The sequence below is a fragment of the Ochlerotatus camptorhynchus genome, unplaced genomic scaffold, assembly GCF_037179485.1.
Source record: "Ochlerotatus camptorhynchus isolate MF236.1 unplaced genomic scaffold, CSIRO-AGI_Acam_v1.1 ptg000008l, whole genome shotgun sequence".
Taxonomy (NCBI): domain Eukaryota; kingdom Metazoa; phylum Arthropoda; class Insecta; order Diptera; family Culicidae; genus Ochlerotatus; species Ochlerotatus camptorhynchus.
This window is the reverse complement of record NW_027040500.1, coordinates 1,384,106-1,409,579: the sequence shown is the minus strand read 5'-3', so window position 1 is coordinate 1,409,579 and position 25,474 is coordinate 1,384,106. Positions and strand designations below refer to the sequence as shown.

Below are 25,474 nucleotides of genomic sequence, written 5' to 3'. Positions count from 1 at the left end.
GACGCCAAACTTGGCTTAACGCATTGTGAAACGTCATTGAAACGCCAATGAATTCACTTCGGCCTATCGGATGAAGATACAAATTGATTCGGTCGAAGCGCTACATCTGTTTTTGAGAATATTGAGTGCAAACAACATATCATGCGTTCTTATTGACTTCGTTCGGTAGCATTTGAACTAATGTATCGTATCAAACGCTTAATTTATCTGTTAACGCCGAAATCATGAATTTATTTGATGTTTTCTGCTTGATAGGCCCAAAATGGGCGCTTAGGCTGAAGTAGTTCTCTACCTTATCTATCCTCGGCTTTTCTGAGCCATAGAGTACCATTGTACCGTATGCGTGATAATGTTTGCACCATCGTACAAAAAAGGTTCCCTTTTCACCTCTGCATCCAATGCCTTGGTTTTCTTTGCATGCACGTAATCTATAGCTCATACCGTAGTAGGCTGTGTATAAAAGAAAATAATTTACTTAGTTTGACAGTTGCACCATGACGAAGTGGCAGCGTATTCGTGATTTGCCCCACGCGCAAATGTCGCAAAAAGACATTTCAATCGCCATGAGAGTGCCCCGGTGGACCGTCAAAAGGGTTTTAGACCGAGAAAAGAAAGGACAACTATCATCGAAGGTGGCCACAGGTTGTCCGAGGTCAGCTCGGGTTCCGAGGGTTATCGCTGCTATCAAAAGGAAGATTCGGGTGAATCCAGTGCGTTCAATAAGGAAAATGGCGAATGAACACGGGATCAGTGACTTTATGGCACGGAAGATCGTAAAGGAAAATTGAGGGGCGAAGTCGAGGGCACGGAAAAAAAAAACTCACATGATTACCACCCGTATCCGGGAGCTACGAGTCGAAAGATGCAAGAAAATCTTGAACTTCCTTAAGCGAAAAAATCCGGCAATCCTGGTCACCGACGAAAGCATGTTTACCGTCGATCCCGTATCAAATTCCAGAACCGACCGGTATATTAGTTCTCTTCCGGTAAAAGACGTGGCCGACGAGCACAAGAACGTGTATCTGAACAAGCATCCTGCTAGCGTTATGGTGTATGAATTGGTGGCTTCCGATTGCAAAAAAATGGACCCGGTGTTCATTCCAGAAGGCGACAAGGTCAACACGGATGCCTACATCGGGATTCTAAGTAAGTATGTTCTTCCGTGGATCAAAGAACAGTACGGTCCGAAGCCAAATATTGTATTTCAACAAGATGGGGCTCCGTGCCACACCTCGAACCGCACTCAGAAGTGGTTGCAGGAACATCTTCCGTTCTGGGCGAAGGATATGTGGCCGCCATCCAGCCCCGATCTTAATCCGCTGGATTACTCAATATGGCGCGTCATGAAGGCCAAGGCCTGTTCTAAACGCCACACGAGTACAGCAAGTCTCAGACAAACATTGACCCGTACCTGGAGAGAAATGGATCCAGACTACATTATTAGAACCTGCCGTGCATTCCGGAAGCGTGTGGAGGCTGTAATTGCAGCAAGTGGAAACTCGATCGATGATTAACATAGCTTAGTACTCTGAGAAACATCCTCCTTTGAATAAATAAAAAGAACTCGAAAACGAAATTTTTGAGAATTTTTTTAAATTTTGACATTGCTCAATGGTGCAAACATTATCACACATACGGTACGAAGAAAGTATCAACTGCGTTGGAGAAAAAGAATATCAACAACACATCAAACATTAATACATACACTTGTCACATAGTATAAATATATAAACGAGGCGTTAGAGTGCCAAGTCAGTTAAATATATATTACGATATTACCAAGCCGGATGTGGTGGGTTTGATTCACAGCCCGGGCAAAGGCGAATGTACAAGCTAAGAAAGCTATAAAATGACAACCACAAGCAACCACTCAGTTCAGAGTGCGAGTTTTATTAAAAGCCATTATAATTTTGTCAAAGATGGCTTAACTTCCGCAGCATAACTTTTAAATTGATCCAATCTGATTCTGTTCTTGCAAAATTGTGAATACTTCAAATTATCAACTACTTTCCTTTTCATAATATATGATCAAACACGAACAAATTTTGACCATTTGTTTTGATCCATTCATGAAAGATACACGAAATACGAAGTTAGGGTATTTTGATTGCCGATAGAGTTTTTTCAATGGAATTTTCTGTGTGTTCAAACAACCACTTCACGAATACGGCTGTATACCAATATAGCAAAAAATCCGAAGCTTTGCTGATTCGAACCATAAAGAAGCATCGGCAGAGTCGTATATTTGATCCATCCCTAAAATCCGAGGCCAGTCAGCAGTCCCATCCATCCCACTTTTGCACACACTTGAGCGTCGTCGTCGTCGTCGTCGTCGTCGTCGTCGCAGATCTCTCGCTACATAGCTGTCCTGATTTCCGCTCTTTGAGCCAGATTTTTCTTTAATAGAGGAATGTTTTCCGAACGGTCTCCCGTGCTTTCATTTTCCTTGTATTCTTACGCAGCACTGAGGATGACGACGGAGAGCGTGGGGAATGGTGATGCTTTTGAATTTCGTTTTCCCAAGGTATGTAGGTAGGTAGGTACATACACACACAAAAGAGCCTTTGAAATGCGCCAATACTAACCTAGGTTTGACTTTGCTTTGCAGGGCAAAATCGGTAGAAATGCTGGCTCAAAGATATTGCCAGGTAAAAATAAAAGTCCCGTGGAAAGCGGGCAAAAGAGCAAAGCAAATCGAACACTGATTGCTTCACCTTTTTTGCTTTGAAGACGCTTTGATTCCTCAGGCAGGACAGGATGAGAAGAGCGGTCTCGAATCAGCCATTGGGAAAACGGTAATTGCGGAAGTGGTCCAACCCGTGAAAGGATAAGCAATAGGGGCAGGAAAGGAGAAAACAAATCATGGAAACGTGGTGGAGGATGGAGATCGAAAAAAATAAATCTATAAATAACGCAGATTAAAGAAACTCGCTGGCACGATTGAGTGTTTATGTGGGAGTTTTTTTTTAGGGAAAATCATGATTGGAGGCTTTGATTTCATAGAAGAATGTCTCGTGTCTCTAAAGAGGATCATCCATAATTCTTGAAAATGAAATATTTCAAAATCCAAAGAGAATCGTGTGACAAATACATCGTAGATGATGTATGCCTCGTATGGGGTTTTATTAATCATAGGTATAGCAATAATCAACCATTTGTTTTAATAACACAATACCGATGATAAGTATATATGTTACATCGTGAATTTTTCCCACAATTTATCATTGAATTTTTAAGACATCATTGACACAATATATTTGGGAAAATTAAGACAATCCTTGTTTTGGTGACCATTATTTATAATTTTTCATGAAGTAAAACAGCTGGAGTTCACACACAGTCGAACACTGTAGATAAAAGTTATGAACTTTTGGCCAATTTGGCTATCACTTTGCAATCCGTACACACTTAGAAGTACCTAATTTTACACGTAACGGAATCCACTTTTGACTTAAAGAATGAGACGTAAACAAACATGTCATGTAAAATTAAATGCTCCGAGACTGAAAAGTTCGTTGCTCGACGAAAAGTACGTTTGATTGAGCTATATTTCGCGTCTGTTATGACTCAAATTTATGTCAAAATTGACGCTCATATATGTCAGTCTCAGAGCACCTAAATTTTCATGAATTTGTCTAATCATTTTGGTTCATGATCAATAAGATTGGAACCGCGTAAATTTGAGCAGGTTTTTCTGCCACTTGCCCTTCGCTGAGGATTATTTCATCGATAGTCCATATATCTAAAACTGATATGTTTATAATGAGCACTTTGCATAAGAGAACTCTCTAGGGCGAAACATAAACCATCCGATTTTTTACCGCCGAGGTTAATAATAACTACTTTTTAGTTTTTTTCATAGTTCAATCACCTCTACTTATACCCCGTGATATACGCTGTCTTACAATGAGCACTCATACAATCCTATGTATGAGTGCTCATTGCAAGACAGCCTATATTACGTGATGTAGGCTGTAATGTGAACGGGTATTGTTTATTGTTTATTGTTGTTTTACATCAACAGGCTGGATGAAGCCCCAATGATATTAACCTTATCAACTATAGTAAAAAATACATTCAAGCATAACATAAAAAAAAACATATCTTATAGTCAGTTACTCCTGCCGGCGAAAAACAGATGAAAACTTTCGACGAAGCGCATCACGGGAGAGATGAAAGTCTAAAACATATGCAACTCTGTTGAATATTCTCTGCAGTCCGCAAATCGCTGTGCTCCATAATTTGTGCGACGTAGAGGCAGCATAAGGTTATTACGAAGCGGTCGGGGTTGAACATTCAGGTCAATTTGCCTCAGGATAGCCTCGAAATCTGTCCTTCCTTGCATGATATCGGCCACGGTTAGGGCTCTGCTTGTGTCTCTTCTAGTCCGGAGAAGTTCTAGGTCGATAAGTTGACAACGGCTTTCGTAAATGGGTAATCGAAACGGTTCATTCCAAAGCAATCAACGCAACGCAAAACGAAGAATGCGACGTTGAACAGATTCAATTCTCTCGGCACCGTTGTTGTAGTTTGGGTTCAAAACCGCTGAACAATACTCAAGCGTCGATCGAACAAACGAACAATAGAGAGATTTTAGACAATAGATATCAGTGAAGTTTTTAACTACACAGCAAAAAAATAATTTTGATATCACATCAAAGTGGATGCACTACAATCATGTCGAAAATTTCATGTAATTTTTATGACCACATAAATAAACAAATGCAGTAAAAGCTGCGTAATGTTAGTTCATGCATTGTATTAATGATAATTTTGTCCTTTTTAGCAAGTAATCTTACACCTTATTTTCGACATGATTGTAGTGCATCCACTTTGACGTGATATCAAAATTATTTTTTTGCTGTGTATCCTAAAAATAAACCCTAAATTTTTTAACGCCTTTTCGACAACATATGCAATGTGTTGCTTGAATGAAAGCTGCAAATCCAAGATCAAGTCTTTCACCTGATTCACGCGTTCGATTGTCGAGCCAAGCAGGTCATAACTAAGTATTATCGTTTGTTGTTTTCGTGAGAACGTAATAGCGGAGTATTTGGCTGGGTTCACTACCATTCCGTTTAAACTGCACCAACTAGCGAATACATTCAGCTGACGTTGAAGAAAGTGACAGTCAGCAATGGAGCAGATTTGTAGGAAAGTTTTGATGTCATCTGCATATGATAACCGAGGAGCTTCGATGACCAGATGCACGTCGTTGAAGTACAGTATAAAAATCAACGGTCCCATGTGGCTTCCCTGAGGTGTACCTGATGTGGCGAAGAAGCTAACTGATCTACAATCTCCTATAGCAACCTTTAGTTGGCGACCGGTAAGATATGATCGAAACCAACTCAGAAGATTACCGCATACACCGAGCCTGCCGAGCAGTGTTGGAAAAGTTCGCGATATTTAACGAAGTTCACCATGGGAAAAGTTCGCGAGTCATAGTGAGTTATCGCGAACTTTTCCATCACTGCTGCTGAGTTTAGCAATCGCAATAGCGTGGTTTAACTTGTCGAATGCTCTGAATAAATAACGTCCGGTTGAACCCGATCCGACATGCTTTCGGTTATATAAGATGTGAGACACAGCAGATTGGTGGTTGTAGAGCGGCCGACAGTAAACCCATGTTGATCAGCACTCAAATACTGCTTGCAATGGGACAGCAACGGTTCCATAATCACTAGCTCGAATAGCTTCGAAACGGCACTTAACGATGTAATTCTTCGATAGTTATCCACAGCTCGTTTTCTTCCTTTTTTGTGGACGGGAAACATGTGCGAAAATTTCCAGCAAGATGGAAATATGCCACTGGAGAGAGACATTTGGAACATGCGATGAAGCGGAATTAACAAGCTAGCAATATTTATCTTCAAAAATTCAGATGGAACTCCATCAGGTCCAGGATTGAAGGATGACTTGACCAAAGTCACGGCCTTGGAAATCATCTCAGCATTAACATCAATTGCACCCAGCGTTTGATCATTTACCGGAACGTTCCTGACAGCCAGGTTGATATAGTCGTCAGTTAGTATCTCATTAGTGAATACACTGGCAAACTTGTCGGAAAAAAAGGCAGCATATATCCTGAACGGTGGCAGCAACTTCTCCGTTGAATTCCATTGACGATGGGAGGCCGGATTCCCTGCGTAGATCGTTCACGTAGTTCCAAAAGGATTTCGGGTGTAACTTAAGTTTGCGCTGGATGCCTCGATGGAATCTTGAAAAGCATTCACGACTAACTCGCTGGTACATGTGATTCAGCCTCACATAATGTAGTTCCAGAGGAAGCGTGCCATACTTCGTAAATCTTCTCAATGCTGCTCTCTTGATTGACTTCAACCTACGTAACTCTCTCGTCTGCCAGGGAGGGTAAGACACTTTGTGGTGAGTTCTTTTCGGGACGTGTCTGTCAATGACATATGCCAAGACATGTGAAAAGGTTTTTCGCTGCAGCCTCAGCGTCATCTGGATCAAGGAGGTTCTTCCATACCATGCTAGACAATACATCTATGATGCTACGGTGGTCAGCTTTACGGAAGTCATAAGAAACCGTAGCAGGATAATCGTAGAAATCACGCACGAGTTTGTCCTCAACAGTGACAACTAGAGGAGGGTGATGTGGAACTAGCTTAGTTAGTGCACAAGGAGCCGATATTAGTATGTCGATACGATTTTGTATAGTGGAATACGGTACTTTTCAATTTATTCACTAGTCAATTTATATTTTTACTGACCTGAGCAAAAATATTTTTTTAGAAGTTATTTTAGTTTTTTAGAGCAGAAGTCTACATAAGCGCAAAACGTACGATAAAATCATGATGATTTATCTAACTGATTTCATGTCTTCGAGGACGATTCAAATTTTTTAACTTTATTAATGACTCAGAATGAATTTTCCAAGTTTTATGATGGGAATTGCGAATTGCTTATGATAGCATTATTTGATTCACCGCCAGTATGATCCTACTTATAATATGTATTCAGATTTTAATAAAATTTTGTATTGATTTCAAAAGAATTAACAGATAGTTTATTCTTAAAACTGACAGTGGTACACGGAAAACAATTTATCTTTTCTACACCTAACCGAAGGATGTTAGATTTTCTTACAATTATTATACAAAAATTTTTCTGCTGAACGGGAATTTTAGAGAATTGTGTGCGTCTTTATACAATGTTATAAATAAAAGGCTTTCTGATATAGCCTACATAACACGCACACATCGTCTGCGAGGTGGTATTCGCTGCGGAGGATGATAGAGATTGCATCTAACATTCAATGTAATACATTTTCGGTTTGCGTGTGATTTACCCACCTAGCTCACTTTTCTCCTCTACGTTGTGAATCGGTCGGAATCAAAGCAAACGTCATTTTTTTACTAAATGACTGTCTGGCATTGTAATAACGTGTCTCGCTATTTCACCCATTGTACCCTTTGGAGACTTTTTGGATACTAGGCTTGCCATAGAGTTGCGTCGCTCTTCTCTTTCATACGCCGTTTTATATACCCCGTCAAAGATGACCCAAACCACGCGTCGTTTGAAAGTTTCTAGAGCTTGCAGGTCTATTGCTTATGGTGGGAACCCTATTTGTTATAAATTATCAAATTCTACCTTCTAAAATAAAAAAAAAAAAGAGACTTGAGAAAAATCTTTTTTGTATGAATTTTTTTAAATCTGATTTTATTCTATCGTTCACTAAATCTTATTAAACTAACTTTGCAACTGGCTTCTCATGCTTCCCAATTTTTAATATAAGTGTTGAAGCCAATTTTCATCAATATTTTTTAATAAATAAATTTTTATTTTGAAACCGGCTGCTAATAAGGATAGATTTCACATTTGGAAAAACCGATATCAGGATGCCATTAATAATTGTGAACAGCTAACAATGTCATGCTTTTTAAAAAATTGTCTAAGCTGTTGACATTCACAAAACATATTCACGACCTTCATGATTAATTTGAGCAATGTCATGAAAGTTCATCATGAGTGCATATTTTGAGATTATTTTTAAAATGTTAAGGAAAGTCATTTTTTAAACGACAGATGAAAAAGGTGAACTCTGTTTTCTCAAGTTGCGCACAAATCAAGACAAAATTGAGTGAATCAGCATTACAACTCATCTACTTCTGGTCTACAATTCAGGCTAACCGTGAAAAAAAAACTATTAAAATACAATGGTTTTCATTGTCATTGTAACCATGATAATTTTTGTCAAAACATTGAACATTTTTGTCGATTACCATAAAATCACACCGAAATTCGTGGTTCACAATAATGAAAATCATGGTATTTGAGAAATTTTCAGCAAAAAAAGGGGTTGTTAACCAATTAAACAATAAAATAATGATTTTTCTCGAATAAATTTGATCTAATCACATTAATTTCTATTGTTTGAGCATTGCATCTCTAAAAATCTAAAGATAGTTTTTCTCCCGTACAATAAATTTTAAAGTACTCGAAATTTAACAGTGGAAATCATTGTAATTTCGTTGTTCAATTATATTTTTTTGGGCACTAGATGATTTTCTAGTGTTGATGCATTGAAAATACATAGTACGAAACTTAACCAAACGTAACCATTACAGAATCCAGTTAAATGCAGATCACAAACTTCACCAACCTGGGTGTTTCAAGAGCTGTGAGAAACCGATTACCAATATCTTATTTTCATCCAGTCGGTATGTATCCACCTGGTTGATCGAGCTCGAAATATTTCTTCAAGATCTTGAAGCTACCCCGAAATTCTAGAATTGTCTGATATTTTTCATACCAATATTATTTCCAATATTTTCACATATTTATATTTTGATTGATGTCTCCGAGCCGGGCCCCCCTCCAATTTTGGGGGCCCTGGCTTTTTCCCACCATCGCCTTACCGTTAATACGGCACTGCTCTTGCCCGCCGAGAAGTTTACCATACCTCAAGTTCTTGCACAACTTCCGATGATAATGCGTCTCCAAATGTCTCTCCTGGAGTAGTTATCTGACGACAGGCATGATCCATTGATCCAAGGTACACACATTTATCGACCACTCAAACTTATCTCCATTTATGATCACACTTATGCGTATGCGAGCTGTGTCGCACTCGGTCCTCCGGAAGACCTCGGTACTGCTCTGCCACCGGATTGGAAGGTTTTTATAAGAACACATTCATTCTGAAAAAGCTTGCTTGTACACTACAGTCAATTGTTAGACCCGAAATTACATTGGTTGCAGGGCCGTCTTAAGCCCCTTCGGGGGCCCTGGTCAATTTCTTCGTGCGAGGCCCCCTGAGGTGCGTTATCAATTTTCGAATTCTGTGATATATTGATAAAAGAGAGTTGGAACATTTTTTTATACTTTATCATAAGCTGCATTTATTATAAAATACATACAATAGTTCTTAGCTAAAAGCTAAACGCGCTTACGGCTCTTCACGCTTGCGAATTTATCAATGATAGGATTAAAATCAATATTCATCAAAATTTCATTTTCGATACTCATGAGCGATAACCAATTAAGTCTATTCTGTTTCATAGTATTCCTCAATTCATTTTTAACCAACTTCAATTTGGAAAATGAGCGTTCTCCTGAGCAGTTAGTGACCATCATCGAAAGAAACATTCTGAGTAGTATTTCTACGTTTGGGAATACCGATTTCAATCCACTGTCAGCGATTATTTTGTACAACGAATGCATGCCGGTATAGGTATCATCCTTTTCAACAAAATGTTTTAGCTGTTCACATTAACGAAACAATTCTTCACCGCTAAGATCTTCATGATAAAATCGAGCAATTTTATCACATTGCGTCATTAATGTTGCACACACAATACGCCTAAACGACGGGTGACACCGCTAACCACACGAGCACGAAGCCCACCAGTTTTGACGAAGTTATCTGCGGAGAAGGTGTTGCCCGATTTCGGTGATGATTGCTGATACTGCTAGCGGAGGTTTCAGGGAATTTCGTCGGAATTTTCTCGCGTTCTCAGTGGATAACGTATTTGGTGAGGTTTCATACCTAATTTATTATTACATGTACATGTACCGCCGAGAACGCGAAAAAAAACTCCGTCGAAGTTCCGTGAAACTTCTGTTGGCAGCATCAAAAATCTGCACCGGGATCTCCTCTACCAAAAACACGAGAAAATGCCATTCAAAATTCCTAAAACTTACGTTGACAGCACCGAAAATCTCTACGAAGATCGTGCGGAAGCTTCTCCACTATAAATGCGAGAAAAATTCGTCGAAAGTCCCTGGATCCTCCGCTTTCAACACCGGAAACCTCCGCCAAAATTGTGCAGAGACTTATCCACTGGAAACGCGAGAAAGTTCTGAGAAATTCCTTGAGACCTCCGCTGGCAGTATCGGTGATCATCACCGGAATCGTGCGGCACCTTCTCCGCAGATAACTTTGTCGAAACTCCCTGTAACCTCCACCGGCAGCACCGAAGGTCTCCAATTGTATCGCGCAGAAGCTCCCTAACAGAGAACGCGAGAGGACTCAGCCGGAATTCTCCGGAACGTCCACCGGCAACATCGAAAAAATCCATGGAAATCGCGCAGGACCTGCACTGCTGAGAAAGCGAAAAGGAAAAAAAAAGCTCTGTCGAAATTTCGATTAATTAATATTAATGTTGTTTTAGTGGTTATTTGACGGTTTTGATTATTTGTTGGCTGTGGCAATCTGTCACAATACAACAAACCTTGCTTTGATGAGGCGGGCAAGTGGAATATGTGTGCCTGGGTTTTATAAACGTTGCAAGAGCAGGATATTCATCTCAGTGTTAGGACAGAAAAATCTATACACCCATCAAGTGACTGTAATCTAAAGTATTCGTGAAAAAGGAAATTTTTCATTTTTAAAAGATTTTTTTTTTTTTGCGGCTTATTTCTAAGCAATATTCCTAAGCTGCACAGTTCCATACACGGGAGAACAAAACTATACATCTATCGAGAAATAGTAATGAAAATTATATGACTAATTGTCTCTGGGCCGGGGGCCCTTGGACATAGCCCACCTCGGCCCTACCGTATGTTTTGTATGTATGTATGGCACTGATTGGTTGAAATATGTAACATGCAGGGGATGTAAGAACTGGTAAGAAGTGGTTCAAATAACCATTGTATAAAGGGCCAAAAACGGAAGGTGGACCCGTCAGCAGAAGCACTAAGCGTTATCCACGGGAGCAAAAAAATCTCCTTCCAATCATAAAAATGTTCCAACCCGATACAAAACAAGCCATCTATGAGGAGATGTTAACGAAAGGGAGTTGGCAATTTCACTCTCCCCATTCAAATTGCTTTTTTCGGATGCCTTGATGGCATCCCTACCCAATTAATGTATATGTTTATATTAAAATATGTAGAATATAAGAAAATAATACTATCATTTTATATTACCTTGTTTAACTTACCTCTAGTCGGAAAAGGCAACAATAACTTTTTTCCCTCGTACGTCATACGGGTTAGACGAAGAAGTGTGCGTTTGACTTGTACTGTCACTGACCTTCGCTCATTTTCAACTTCTATTCAACTGTCATACTGCCGTTATCTAACGGAACTATCTACCTACCCTCTTCTAAGACCATTCTCTAGCTAATAAATTATCACACTAAAACTTCATGTTAGATAACATTTCCAACCAACTCCATAAAATAATGATTTATCCCGATACGATGTGAACGGTAAGCGACATTGACATTATTCTTCATGTGTATGCATGTTATTCTATTTCTTCAAGAGGATGAACCACCGCCTTTCCGGAAATAGCGCTCTGCATCTCAAACTGACCGGAACTAATTTAGGTGATCTTCGCTCGAGCACTACCACCGACACGATCTTATACACAGACATACGCTGGCTATGCAACGAATCTTGATGCCTGCACTTCCCACTTACACTGACACACACGCAATAGATCGTTTCACCAAGCGTGGCTATGCAAAAAAATCAAAACGTTTGACAGCGGACCTAGTGATTACGGTTTGGACTTAAGTGGTCCATATGATCCATATCCATATATCCATATCCATATGATATCAGCCAAAACTCATTATGTACATCACATGCAAATCCGAGAGTATCATTATCTGCAGTCATAAATACCAACTTAATCGTTTAAATGGATTACAGCCCTGGAATCATAATTGAGCAAAATCAAATCACAATGTTCCAAATTTATTAACCATACGCACATAGTTCAAAAATTGTCCGACTTTTAATCTTGGGAGAAGATTCCAGCATTTTCATCAAATATTAGAGATTGCGTACTTTAAGGTGACGGTTGATAGAATCCACAAATGGCCGTTAATATGGCTTCATCACATAGAATTTTGGATGACCTGAATCTCGGAAATTATAAAGATTTCATGCAGAACATTATTATCACATGTATGCTAAAATAGTGGCTATAATTCTTAACACGAAATATTTGGATTTTTTTTTACATTCGTGGCTTCAAAAATTCGAAGCAGTATGGCAAAAAGTAATAATAATGGCCATCCATGAATTAGATCAATCTAAAATGTATGTTCAATTATTTCTTAATAAGACTATCAAAAACCATTACATCCTGGGAATAGAATTTGGTGTGCTAAAGCAGTCACGCTACAGTGTTCACTCGGCTGTCTCGGCCACTCTCGATGTGTGCCACGCGATCGTCTGTTTTCTCGGCAGCAACCATTGTGTGGTCCTCCTCATTGTTCTTCATCAGCAGTTCTTTCGGTCGATGTGTCGTTGACTTTGGAAAGCAACCGTTTCGTGATGAGTGTGTGAGTTCTGACCACGTTTTGCGTCCATTGCTGCAATGGAAGCGCTCTGCGATGGCGTAACTGCCATATATGTAAACCACTGAAAGCGGTTCCAGTTCTGATGGAGGAGGCTTTTTGGATAGCGGAAGATAAATTGTTTACTGTGTTGTACCTTTTGACTATAGCTTTAAGATGTATTGTATAGTGTCCAAGAATCCTCGGCTCTGTAAAGTTAATTCGTTTGAGCCTTATCAAATAAATTAATAAACCACAAAGCAGTCACGCTTCTACCAATCACCGGTCAGGGCAACACTGCATCTTGCACTGTGACCAGCAAATCCAAACACATAAAGCAACCAACGATACAGACAAAACGCTTGTTACGACTACCACGACAAACAATCTCTGCAGCCCAGCTCGATCGGAGTGGTAGAAGGATAATGATATATTGCTTGCCTGCTATGTTGCAACATACCTGGTTGTGGACATAGCTTGATCGGAAACGAGAAAAGACCTAACAAAAAAACAAATAATATTTTTTAATATTATTAAATTTTTCCTGAAACTTATTTAAAGGGGGGAGTACACTTTGATTTTTCAAAAAAAATGCTTGGCTTAAAATGTTCCTTGGAATATATACTTTAATTTAGAAAAGACTCTAATTCCACCAGAATATTCCTTACGAAGCGATTTCCTAAGACATGTACCGGTGCGCTGAGAGAGCAAATTTTATCTTTAAACGCGTTTATCTCGAAACGGGGTTTTTCAAACTGGCGTAGGAAATAACTCTAACCAGTTATCATCAAATTTGGATATCGCCTAGGTTTTCTTGTTTAGAATTAAATTCTGCCTAGAAATACGTATCCACATTTTCGATTTTGTCAAAAATGGATTTTTAATCCACGATTTTGTAAGCATTTTTAGGGTAAAAAAATGGACTTTTTTTTCCTAAGGCCACAACTTTTGAAAAAGTTAATATAAAAAAATCGGAATACGTATTTTTAACCCAAATTTCATTACTAATCAGGATTTTTGTTCGATTTATGTTCCAGGATCACATGGAAAGGAGTATTTTCCCACGCCATTTTCCGACTTCCGCGCCAAGACGCCCGCGCGACCTGGTGCACCGGCCACGGGGAGACGCCAATCGAGGTAAAAAAAATACAAATTGTAGTTCGAAGGATGACTAATAAATGGGTTATAACATATTTGCCCTCCCTGAGTGTTTTATTGCTTAAAAAAATTAACGAAAATGCCTTACTTTTTGGACGTTCAAAGTGTACTACCCCCTTAAATAATCATTCATTTGATATTTCGATCCTTGAAACCGGCCCATAATTTGAAAAAAAAGGTCATTATGGAAAAAAAAATCGATTTTTCGAACCACCCTAACATGGAAATGGTCATCTTAATGACAAAAAGGGTCTAAATTTTTACGAAATTCTGAGAACCACTATATCGTATACGAGAAAGGCACTTGTCAACGGTGGGTGGTTTAATTAGGGTTTTTATGTTAAAAGAGGCTGTATTGTTTGTGTTTGACATATTTCTTTTTACTGTCTGTCGATCATTGGAATAAATAAGGGGGGGGCGGAAGGCCCTTAGCCCCTTAGCCCCCCTCCCATCGAGACCTAGAGCTGACCCACCCCAGAGAATTTAAGAAATAAATACCGGAGCAATCTATTTTTGCATTGCATGTAGGTATTGTAATATTTTTTCCAGATTATCTAAAGTAAATTCTGCTGCGTCTTTGAATTTCTTAAATAATTGCTAATGATTGGCATTAACATTTCACTTACATTTTTACATCACGCAAACGTTTCATATAAAGGTTTAATCTCTTCATTCGTTTCAAAGACATATTTTAATTTTGAAAACATTTGAAATTCCGTCAAGAAGTGCCTCTGAGCTTCAGAATAATACAGAATAAACTTTTTCAGTTTTTCAAGACTTTGTAAATCATCCACAGAACTTCATAGACATCATAAAAAAACTATGGATATCAACTAAGTTCTATAAAACATATACGAAACTCACTATTTACTTCTACAAAGTTTCTTTAATTCAATTGTTCAATTGTCAACAAATAAACTACATAAATTCCTTGCCCTTCATAGAAGTTGTACAAAGGTTTTAGATATTCCATTTAATTCACTCAACTTGTACAAATATCGCAAAACTACCATTAATTTACTGGCCTTGTATGGAGCTTTCCGATCTATTAAGAATTTCGTTTATTTTTTGTTCCCTTAAGTTTCCACCATTTGACATTTTAAGCAATTTCCTAAACTTAGTTTAGTATCTAAATTTCTTAAGAATTCGTACACCCAACATAAAAAAAAAAAAGATTTGCTTGCAATTACAAGGGATTCATCATCGCAGAATGTTAGTGGAGACCGCATGAATGGAGGATGCGATAGATCGAGCGGCAATGCTAAAAAATTGTAAATGTAAAATGTGGAGTGTATTAGAGAATGAAATGAATCATGCAAAAACATAAATAAAAAAAAGGTTGCCGACTGGGGACGCAAACCACGAACGCAGCGATTATCAGACTTATGCTTTATCAACTGCTGTCTTCTTACTTTGAAATATCAATAGGCTAAAAGTGCTCATTTTCTCTCATACTCGACTTCGTATGCTTTTTCTGCTGAGCGGAGATTGGAGAGAATCGTGGCAAGTGTGTGCGTCGTTCTACAATGTTATAATAAAAAGCTTTCTGACATAGTCGAAAGCGTCGACAGAACATGAAATTAAAAAAAAAAACAAAACAAAACATTACATCGTCTTTGGAGGATGATAAGAAATGCAACTAACATTAAATGTAATACATATTTGGTTTACGTTTAAGGACAAAAAACGGTTCCAAAATTTGAATAGAGTTTCCTGCAATAAAGCAAATTTTCATTAACTTCATTGAATTTCCCCAAACATGTACATGTTGCCCGCTTTTACGAAGTTTTCCATAAAAAACTGTTGCTCTCCGAATTTTTATTAGATTCCAAGTATTCCAACGATTTGGCGGATGGAATTGTGTTTTTTTCGGTCGCTGTTTTTTCGTTGACTTCTGTCACTTTTTTCAAATGTTTTTGCATTTTTTATAAATATCTAAAGCTATACAGTAGGAAATTAGTGCCTTTGAATAGAACTTTTGATGTGTGCTGCTGCGAAAAAACATCTACAAGCAAGAGGAGGAGGACGATGGCGACCATTATGTCTTAAGACAGGATCTATAGACACATAATTTGGTGAGATCTTATCATATTATTTTACTGACAATGGATATTCCCAATCGTGTTTTACATCATGCTTTATTAAATACGCGCTGGATTCAAAGCATTGATCTGAATCTGAAGGTGTGCTTGCAGTTCGATTAGCCATGTGATATCGGAACTGTAGACATGTGGAGCTTATGGCTTCTGAAAGTGTGACTTCGAAATTTTTATGAATTATCAAACATTTTAAAATGGGTTTTTGGATCAACAGTAGAGCTAGCACTTTCTAATTCCCGGACTAAAGGTGCTTTCAGTTATCTCTAATATGATAATTTCAAGTATATTTCTTCCATAATACCACTTGCAAGAAATGTTGCATACAATATTTTGAATGTTAACTTGTATGATACATGACGCTCCTTTTATATGCATCATAGTGATAGAAAATCACATTACTTTTTTCAACTGTGTAGGCTACGAACCATTTTCAACCAACTTGGTCAAATTCGCGAACGGTTACTCTCAAGGAAATGATTAAAATGTGTTTTGAAATGAAATTCAGCATGAGACATTTTTATTACATTATGCTCAATTCTGTAGCGCGATTTTTTTTTTCGTCTTATTTTTTATTTGTCTAAACATAATAGAATATTATTTGATTAAAATTTGATTACCGATGGTCATAGCCTACTTCAATGCCACGCTTGTATTTGCGTCGAATCATTTTTTTTTTTCATTACACTTGATATCAAAAAACATAATTTTGCACTAACTTTCGAATGTTTCCGAAACATAGGGATGTGATTTTTGAAAACCTGATAGATTCGTTCAGACAATGCCAAATTGGAAGAAAAAATTATCTGTTATTATACATCATCTGTAAGAGCTTTGTTTTCTGAGCACAGCGTTGTTTTTTTTTCGATCTCACAGATTTTTATCTCGAGTTTTAAATCAAGATTTAATGCAAGATAATAACTTCACTGTTTGACACTCAATTGACAGCTCGCTCCCATACAGAGTCCCACCGAGGGGCGCTAAGATGGTGATTTTTGCGAATGTAATCGCTCTATTTAAAATTGTCAGAACACACGGTTTTTCGAAGGTCCGTCAACGCCAATTGAATTAGAGTGTGAGCACCGGAATGATAATTCGCGGTAGTGGTAGATGGGCTCTTTGCAATGCGCCATGGTATGAGAGGTCCCTTTTGTTCCCCCGTTGTTTGGATGGAAGATGAACTTTGACGTCAAACTCCGTCATCCGTTTGATCGGTATTTGTCGTGAAGCAGGATCTTATACCCCGTTTACATTACAGCCTATATCACGTAATATGGGCTGTCTTGCAATGAGCACTCATACATAGGATTTCCAGTGAAAACTAGATGTATTATTGCTCATTGCAAGACAGCGTATACCACGTGATATACGCTGTAATGTGAACGGGGTATAAATTCCATTGATGATGATGATATTAAACTTCTTTCGGTTGCTCTGCTACAGTCAACTCTCCATAACTCTATGATCCCTTCAATATCAATGTATAAATTTCATTTTTATAAATGAAATTTAATAAATTCATGTTGATCTTCGACAAGCTTCGTCTACAATTTGGACTTGTACATCAACACATGTCAAGCAGCTAAACTTGGTGAGTTCGTTCCATTTGGTAAATTTTTATCTTTTCAAACCAGTAACGTTGGGAGATCACCTTTTGTGGTGCGTTACTGGTATAAGATCTACCAACGAACCATGGCCGTCACAAATTCAAACTAGGGAATCAGAATTTTCCAATTATCAAAGGATAACATTTTATTCCTTGTTACTTTTTATGACTTGATAATAGTGACAATACTCGGGTAGTGATCACCGCCGTTATGCATTTCTATATTGTGTATTTCAAATCAAAAATATTGTTTTTGTTCATAGATTTCACATAATCCTTTTCCCTTTGTCCTTCTTCTTTTCCTTTCCCTCTTCTCTTTTCAGAAAGCGAGTAATGGCGCTATAGCCATAAGTCATAAAAGGCTAGGACAAGAGTTAGTGCTCATGTTCCAACCGTCAGAAGAAAATGGAGCATCACTTAACCTTTCTAGCTTTGATGCTTCCAACGACCAACCAATCATATAATTACCAAAATCGGAACGTACGGTACGAGATGTCCACGTTTCATCCATTTATTCGATTCTGAAGCATCGTGTTTAAATCTTCGATTTAAACAGGCCCGATGTTTTCTGAATCATCTTGCCCCTAAAATGCTGCACAGTAGGCCTGGCCGTTTTGATATGTGTGACGCATCTTCGATGTGAAACATATATCAAATTGACAAGAAAAATGATGTAGGTATATATATTATTTTCCAGGATGCTTTCAAGAACTGGCTGTGTTGGTGTTAGATTAGATTAGATTCCAAGCATTCCAACGATTTCACTTGAATATCTCCTAAAGTAAAAAAACTCAATGAAGGTTGTAAAAAATGCCAAAACATTAACGAGCATCCTCAATGTTTTACAAATTTCTAAAAAGTTTTATGAAGGTATACTAAATAAATTGAATTTCTACGAAGTTCACTGGAGTATTACGAAGTTAACTGAATTTCTATGAAGTTCACTGAGCTTTTTAACTAATAAGTGCACTCCTATAAAATGTGTTGCATTTCTATAAAATGTCCAGAACTTCTACGCAGTTCTAAAATGTTTTCTAGGGTGCTATGAAATTTCAAAATATTTATATGGTTTCTTGAAGTTATAAAATAACTTTTAGAGAGTTTCCCAAAAATCTTCGAAGTTCCCTGAAATCAATGTCTTATGTCATAGCTTCTACGAATATTCATTGATTTCTAAGAAGGTCCCTGAGCTTCTGTAAAAACTAAGTTTAAAAATGTGTACATCTTGCGCCAGTAGAAATGTTTAAATATAGATGTCGGGAAAATTTATCGATCCCCCCATACTCGTGATGGTTTATGCTTTATGTCTTGTTAGCTAAAGCCAAGCTCAAACCCCCCCCCCCCCCCCCCACAAGGCCAACATCCTAGCGGCCGATGGTAATGGTTTTATAAATCCGAGGAACATTTTCCACGTAAAATGAGCATTTGCTTGATACCTGTGAAATGCCACTAACCACGGTGTCACAGGGTATGTAATTGAATTTTTTCAAAACGGCACTTACTTGATAGCACTTGCTAAACACCTGCGATTAAAAAAAAAGTCTTGCGTCTGCGTCTCTCCTGCCCTCGTTAAAAGCCACTCGAGGCAACACGTGAAACAGGAAATGATTTTAGCACAGTCCACTTCCGTTCCGTGTGTTTACCGTGTTTGTCGCTTTGTTCTCTGTTCTGTTGCGCACTCTACTGTTGTTTTCTTGCCAGGAAGTTTGGAAAGTTGAAGAAACTTGATTGTTTCGCTGTTGATGCTAGAATTATTTTTCCTTGCACTTCACTCACTGTCACACTGCTTCCACTCACGTAAGATTCGGATGCTGCAGGGCTGAAGGATGGTCGTAAGTTTATACTGTTTCTGTTAAAAATAAACACTTTGCACTGTTTGTTCCTTTTCGTCAGTTTGGAATGATCCCAAAAAATTGTACGAGTGACTTTTATTGTCCTCGTTTTTTCTTCGTCCTGAATGCGGGTTATTTATAGAATTTCTTTTGGTTGTGTCGAAATGAAGCCTCGAATAGTGATTCCTTTGGGCAATGGAAGATGATCACGACGTTCACTGGTGAGAGAGGGGTTAGCCGTTATCGTTGGCTATTTATCTCCGTTGATTTAATTTTCGAGTTTCCTCTTTGGATCCCGCTTTGCGTCGTTATATTCTATTTGGATCTGATAGCACTCTAATGGGACCTTTGGACAATCCAATAATCACCACCGGGCGTTGATGTGTAATGGAGATCCACAAGGTTATTTTTTTAGTTTGTTAAAACGGTAAGAAAACTTTTTACAATTATTAATCTTGGCTAGTAAGACACGCACATATATGTTACGAAGCACTAAGTGTTTACATCCGACTTCTTTCTGCTACTGATAGAGATATGGTTATGGTGCTCGTGCAACAGAATTTATTCTTGATACTCTCTCGTTTGTAGTATGTATTATTAAAGAGTTCCTGTTTCCTTTTGGCACAAGTAACAGCACGACAAAGACGACGTTGACGATGACAACGAAATGGAATCCGAGTACACCCTAGAGCAAAGCTATTACAAGTTGATAAAATCTTTACAACTCTGGCACTGTTGGGCGAAGTAGATTAGCACGCCGGTGTCAAGCTTGTCTTCGACAGTCAAGGACTCAATGTCGTGACAACGAGACAAGATGATGACGACGTGATAACGCGTCAACGCTAATGATAAAGCGATATAGCAAACGAAAATCAATTACCAATTTGGCTTGATTCGATGTTGCCAATAACAATTGGGCTGGTACTTGCTTAAAGCCGCTGGAAAATTTCGGTAATTTGATTCCGGTTTCCTTGGTGTAAACACTAATCCTGGCGGGGCGCACACACAGATTTCGCGGGCACAAAAACTGATCTCGATTGGGGTCGTTTAGATTTTCCCGGTAACCGTGGGCTTAGTGTAACACGAGGGACAACTAGTATGTTTTGGAGAGTTGAATGGTGGAACAAGAAAATTTGTGTGTCAAAAAGCGTTTTAGCACGCGGCCGTACAGGTCAAAATTGCACAGAAGACTGACTGGCTGACTGGAAGGAACTATCCATCCGCTTTCGGTTCGGATGCGGCAACCAACAAGGATCGTGTAATATGGCACAAACCACCCTCCACGTGCCATGCCCAGCATCCCGGGCGATGGCATCGTTCCAAAGTGATCACCTGTGTATGCCATCGTTCGTCTCGTCGTAGGAAGCCGGTTTTCTGCCTATTAACTTCGTTTGGCGTTCACAAACACCACCACTCGGACCCAGAGGAATCAGACCAAAGACCACCCAGCTACCACCCACACGATTCGCGTTCGTTACTTGCTTCGGATTGGAAAGCTTTTCCTCTTGGAACGAATCCTCCCGAATGGTGCCGACATCGAACGAAAGCTCCGAGCTTTCGTGAGTTGAAACGGGAAAACCCACGCTGGGAATGCATTCCGTAGTGGAACAAAAGAGACCAATCTATCATGTTTCGCGTTTTCCTGTCGGTTGTGTTCAAAAAACAAAAAAGACGCAGCAATATGATGAGAATGTGGTGAAGAACAGGTGTGTTGAGAGCGCCGTAATTTACAACATCATTGAGTTTCGTTCGTGCTACTGCTGCAGCTGCAATGGCGTGCATTGCAGCGGTGAAATGAGTAGTGGGACCATTGTAAGAGAGTAGACGCTTTCTTATGGCTGGCTGAGAATGGAATTTTTTTCGATGAATAGGTCTCCTGGAGAGATGAGAAAAGTGCAGTCAGCATTGCCGGGTTAGCATTTTTGGAAAATTAAATCAAAATGCTAGTCTTTCCATAAACATATGAAGATTACGAATAATCCGTTTGATCTGGTTTGAAAACTGTATCAAGTACAAGTCAGGTTTGCAAACAGTCTTGTCAGTACAAGTATAGCAAAGGTGGCCGCAAGGTATAATATTTAGGACGGTTTTGACGCAGTAGTTTTTCATGCAAACCGTCTCACCAGATCATTTTAAAGTATAAACAAGGCCAGTTTGATATACTTTTTTACTTAATCCAATTATCGAAGTTCCTACTACAATGCACCTTAACTAAAAAGCACAAAACAATGACTGTAGTCTACTTAATTTAACAAATTTACATTTTGGAATCGATACTATTGTGTTTTGCTTAAGCGCTGAGTCTACCGCATTAATTCAAGACGTTTTTCGCATACATTTTGTTCTCAAGTGGGTTATGAGTTTATCGGTTATCGACGGTGGTGATCGAATTCAATTTCACCGTGCCGATAGTTTAATCTTATGGAATTAGATATTTCCAAACATTTTATTTATTCCAGGATTTGAATAATATGACAATTATATGGAATAAAAGTTAATACCTAACAATCGTGCGCTTAAACAGATGTTTTGCTGCTATGTGAGGAGAACCAATCGATTTGGTTGTATTGTATCCGGGCGTGGTTTGGTTAAAATAGTTTTAATTTTTCAAACTTTTTTTTTTTTCTCGAGTGACGTGGGTTTTTCGGTGTTGTTGTGGATCGGTAGTCAGATTTTTTTGGTTTTAAATCTTTTCTCGATCCTGTTGCATGGTGTGCTCTCGCATTTTCCTTCGTTGAGAGGTATGGCTTCAATCGCGCGAGATCTTTTATTTGTTTGTTGACATCAGCCACACATTCTTGCAGTTTTTAGATTGGCCTTTGGCTGATCGGAGTGTGTGATTGGGATTTTTTTTAATAAAAATGCCAGCTGTAAGATAATAAAAATTATGTGATTTGAGTTTGAGCATTTTTATTGGAACGCTCCAATTTGGAGTTACTTATTTAAAAAGTAAATTTCCGAAAACAAAATTAACCAAATATGCTGAAACTATGCTCACAGGTAGTTAGGATACAGTTCTGTCATATAATTCAAGTTTGACTTAAAACCATTCACTGCAAAAAAGTATTATCAGTTTGACTTATTTTACCGCCTGAAAAAAATTACTTCTGGCTGATCTCGTTTTTCACTATGCAGACAAAAGTATATAACCTCTGTTCGTTCTAACAGGTGAACAGGGTTGACACTCCATATCAGTGTTGGCAAAATCATCAATCAAATGATATTTTTCCGCTCTCAATTTCACGCATGATATTGGAATAAAATATCATGCTTAATATTGATTTTACAAGCTCCTTTGATATTGCGAGACTATTCACAACGTGCAAAAATCAAGCTGAAAATTGGTTCGGCACAAAAATGATTCCGTTGCACTTCGTTTTCTTAGAAAGAGAAAGTATAGTTTGCTATACTTTTTTAATCCTCACCGATGGCAGACACGAAGTGAATGTTGGAAGCCGTTATGGAAGTTTCGGTTGCGTTCGGGTGTAAAGCAAAAATCATGAAACTCAATCTGACCATAGTTTAGTGAGATTTGCAGGTGGTGAGTTTTGTTTGCTTGATATTCTGAGCTGCGATATAAAAAAAAAATGCAAAATCAACCGCAGATGTTTGCTTGTTGATAATTGTCTACGAAAATCAAGCGTGATCTTGGGCGTTGGTGAGATTTGATTTTTTGATACTTTCCCAACACTGGTAGGAAGTGATGGGCAACTGAACCAACCGGTGCGCACCGTGTGCTGGTTCGTGAACAACAAAATACTCCTGTGTTTATGTAAGCGTGTACCCTGGTTCGGTTGGGTTTTCGTGTACCAGTGTGGCGGTTTTCGAGTTGATGTTCAGAACCCCAGCTTGAAAACCGAAAACCGGTGTGCTAGAATTTTGGTTTTAGTTCACGAAATCTGAACCGTGTGCATGGTTCAATTATATGTAACCAAAACCACACTGAGAAAACTAGAATTAAGATTTTTATAATACGTTTCGTATGAACGAGGATTTTGAACTGTGAAAATTATTTCATACGACACGTATGTTTTCCATAGCAGGCTTATACAAATTGCACTAATTGCATTATGATTTTCATACGAAACGCGTTTGAAGTTCATACGAGACTACAATGAACTTTATTAGTTTACCTTGTGTGAAAAAAATCATACGTCGTTCGTATGAAACGTTCGTATGACGTTTGTTCAAAGCAAAACAATATGGCGTACGAACAGCAATTGTTATCGGATCTCAAGGTTCCGGCGGAAGCTTTGCCTGTGTTCAGAGGTAAAAAACGCTAAATTCAGTGTAAAAGGATGTTCCGGGTACAAATTAGCATCTATATTGTCATTGAATCAATGAATTTCGACAAAAATTACAGAGTGTGGTGTAAATACGGCAGCCTTAATAACGTGAACTAAGCAGAACATATTTCAGGCATTGTCGTGCTAATATAAACTGGAAATATGATCTAATTTGGGCATTAATTTTGGAGTGGCGAGAGAGAAATGTAAGTAGTATTGTGTAATGATTATTTCAAGTTTATTGATTTTAAAGGGCTCCCCAGAATCTGTCTACCATCGCGATATATAGCAGACAATCCAAAGTCTCGGACACGATCGCGTGCGAAGGAAGTGGTCTGAATTGCCACCCAAACTGTAAACCCGGCGGGGATGAGGCTGTAGGCGAAAGCAGTGGCCTCAGCAACTACCCGGATTGTTGTAGTTCTAACGGAAGCGTAGCTGAAAAGACAGCACGAGGCAACAGCAGTGGCCCAGATTGTAGTCCCAGCGGTGGAAAAGCTGTGGAGACAATTTTTGGTGAAAGCAGTGAGGACGCAACAGAGGAGTCAATTGAATGCAACGACACTGATCTGAATAGCCAATCAGATTGTAGTTGAAAGATGATGATGATGGTCCCACCTCTTACCCCTACAAACGTTTGAGCTGGACGATTTATCTTTAAGATAATTAAATATGACATTTTAACCAGGTTGGCAAACAAAATCGAACTGGTTTCAGTTACAGATATAAATTCCCTCTAGAGTTTACAGTTGCTTCACAGCGATATAAATGTTGAAAAGCTCAGCCGTCCACCTCTTAGTTCGCCTTTTTTGTCCACCTAAAATGTTCATAAGTATTACAAGCAATCAAGAGTTGTTCAACAAAGCATCCTATTACACTAGTAACCCCGCAATCTGATGCTATCATAATTTTCAGCAATGTCAGGAATGCTCACGAACCCCCAACATTTGCCAGAAAACTTACTACTAACTCAAGGTATCTTCCAAATAAGCTTCAAAATTGCATTTTTTTTTTTATCAAATGTTAAATTCAGTCCTCTATATCCGTAATACGCGCGCGAGGCTCAAACCTTTGTAGACTACTATTTTTTTTACTACTACTATTAAATCAAATATCAAAAATCCATCATCACCATCGTGGCGAACAAAATAGTTTTTGCAGTGCTACAATAATTATTAACAAGTCGCTATAACAGCTATCCATACAAAATAATCCGTTAAAAATAACTTCGTCAAGATACATAATTTGTCAATTCATAAAAAAAAAAATCACTGGATAACCGTTCAAAAGACAGTTTTAACGTGTGAAATGCAATGTCTCTTAAATTCTGCTAATGTTGTTGAACGTTTAATGTGTCTAGGCATCGAATTGAAAACATTTATTCCTTTAAAAATAATGAATTCTGTGAAGCACAAGTCAAGAAATGTGGTGTTCTTATTTCATCCGCGTTTCTAGTATTATATCTATGATAGTCACTTCCTCTTTCAATTCGATCACACAAATATCGAGGCAGCAAACCGTTAACTACTTTAAAAATGAACACCATAGTCAAATATACAATTCTTTGCTTCACCGACAACCATTGTAAGGCGTCTAGCATCAAAGTTGAGGAAGTGAATCTATTACATCTTAAAATCAAACGCATTATTTTATTCTGCAAGCGCTGTAATCTCGATATTTGTGTTGCATTGGACAGAAATAAAATGGATGGGCAAAAGTCTAGATGAGGTGAGAT

The 25,474-nt window shown here is 38.4% G+C and overlaps 1 protein-coding gene across 4 annotated transcripts in view; it reads right to left on the bottom strand.

Annotated features, from left to right (window-relative positions):
• The window catches only part of mub (poly(rC)-binding protein mub), a 672,225-nt gene extending 651,596 nt beyond the window's left edge, over positions 1–20,629 (bottom strand). For 3 of the 4 annotated variants that reach the window (XM_065218781.1, XM_065218837.1, XM_065218827.1), the window contains exon 1: positions 19,124–20,295. The gene's annotated coding sequence lies outside the window, so the exon portion shown is untranslated. Of the gene's footprint in view, positions 1–19,123; positions 20,296–20,333 lie in introns of those variants that run through there. The other variant, XM_065218846.1, reaches the window with a different exon arrangement.
• Between the last annotated feature and the right edge of the window lie 4,845 nt (positions 20,630–25,474).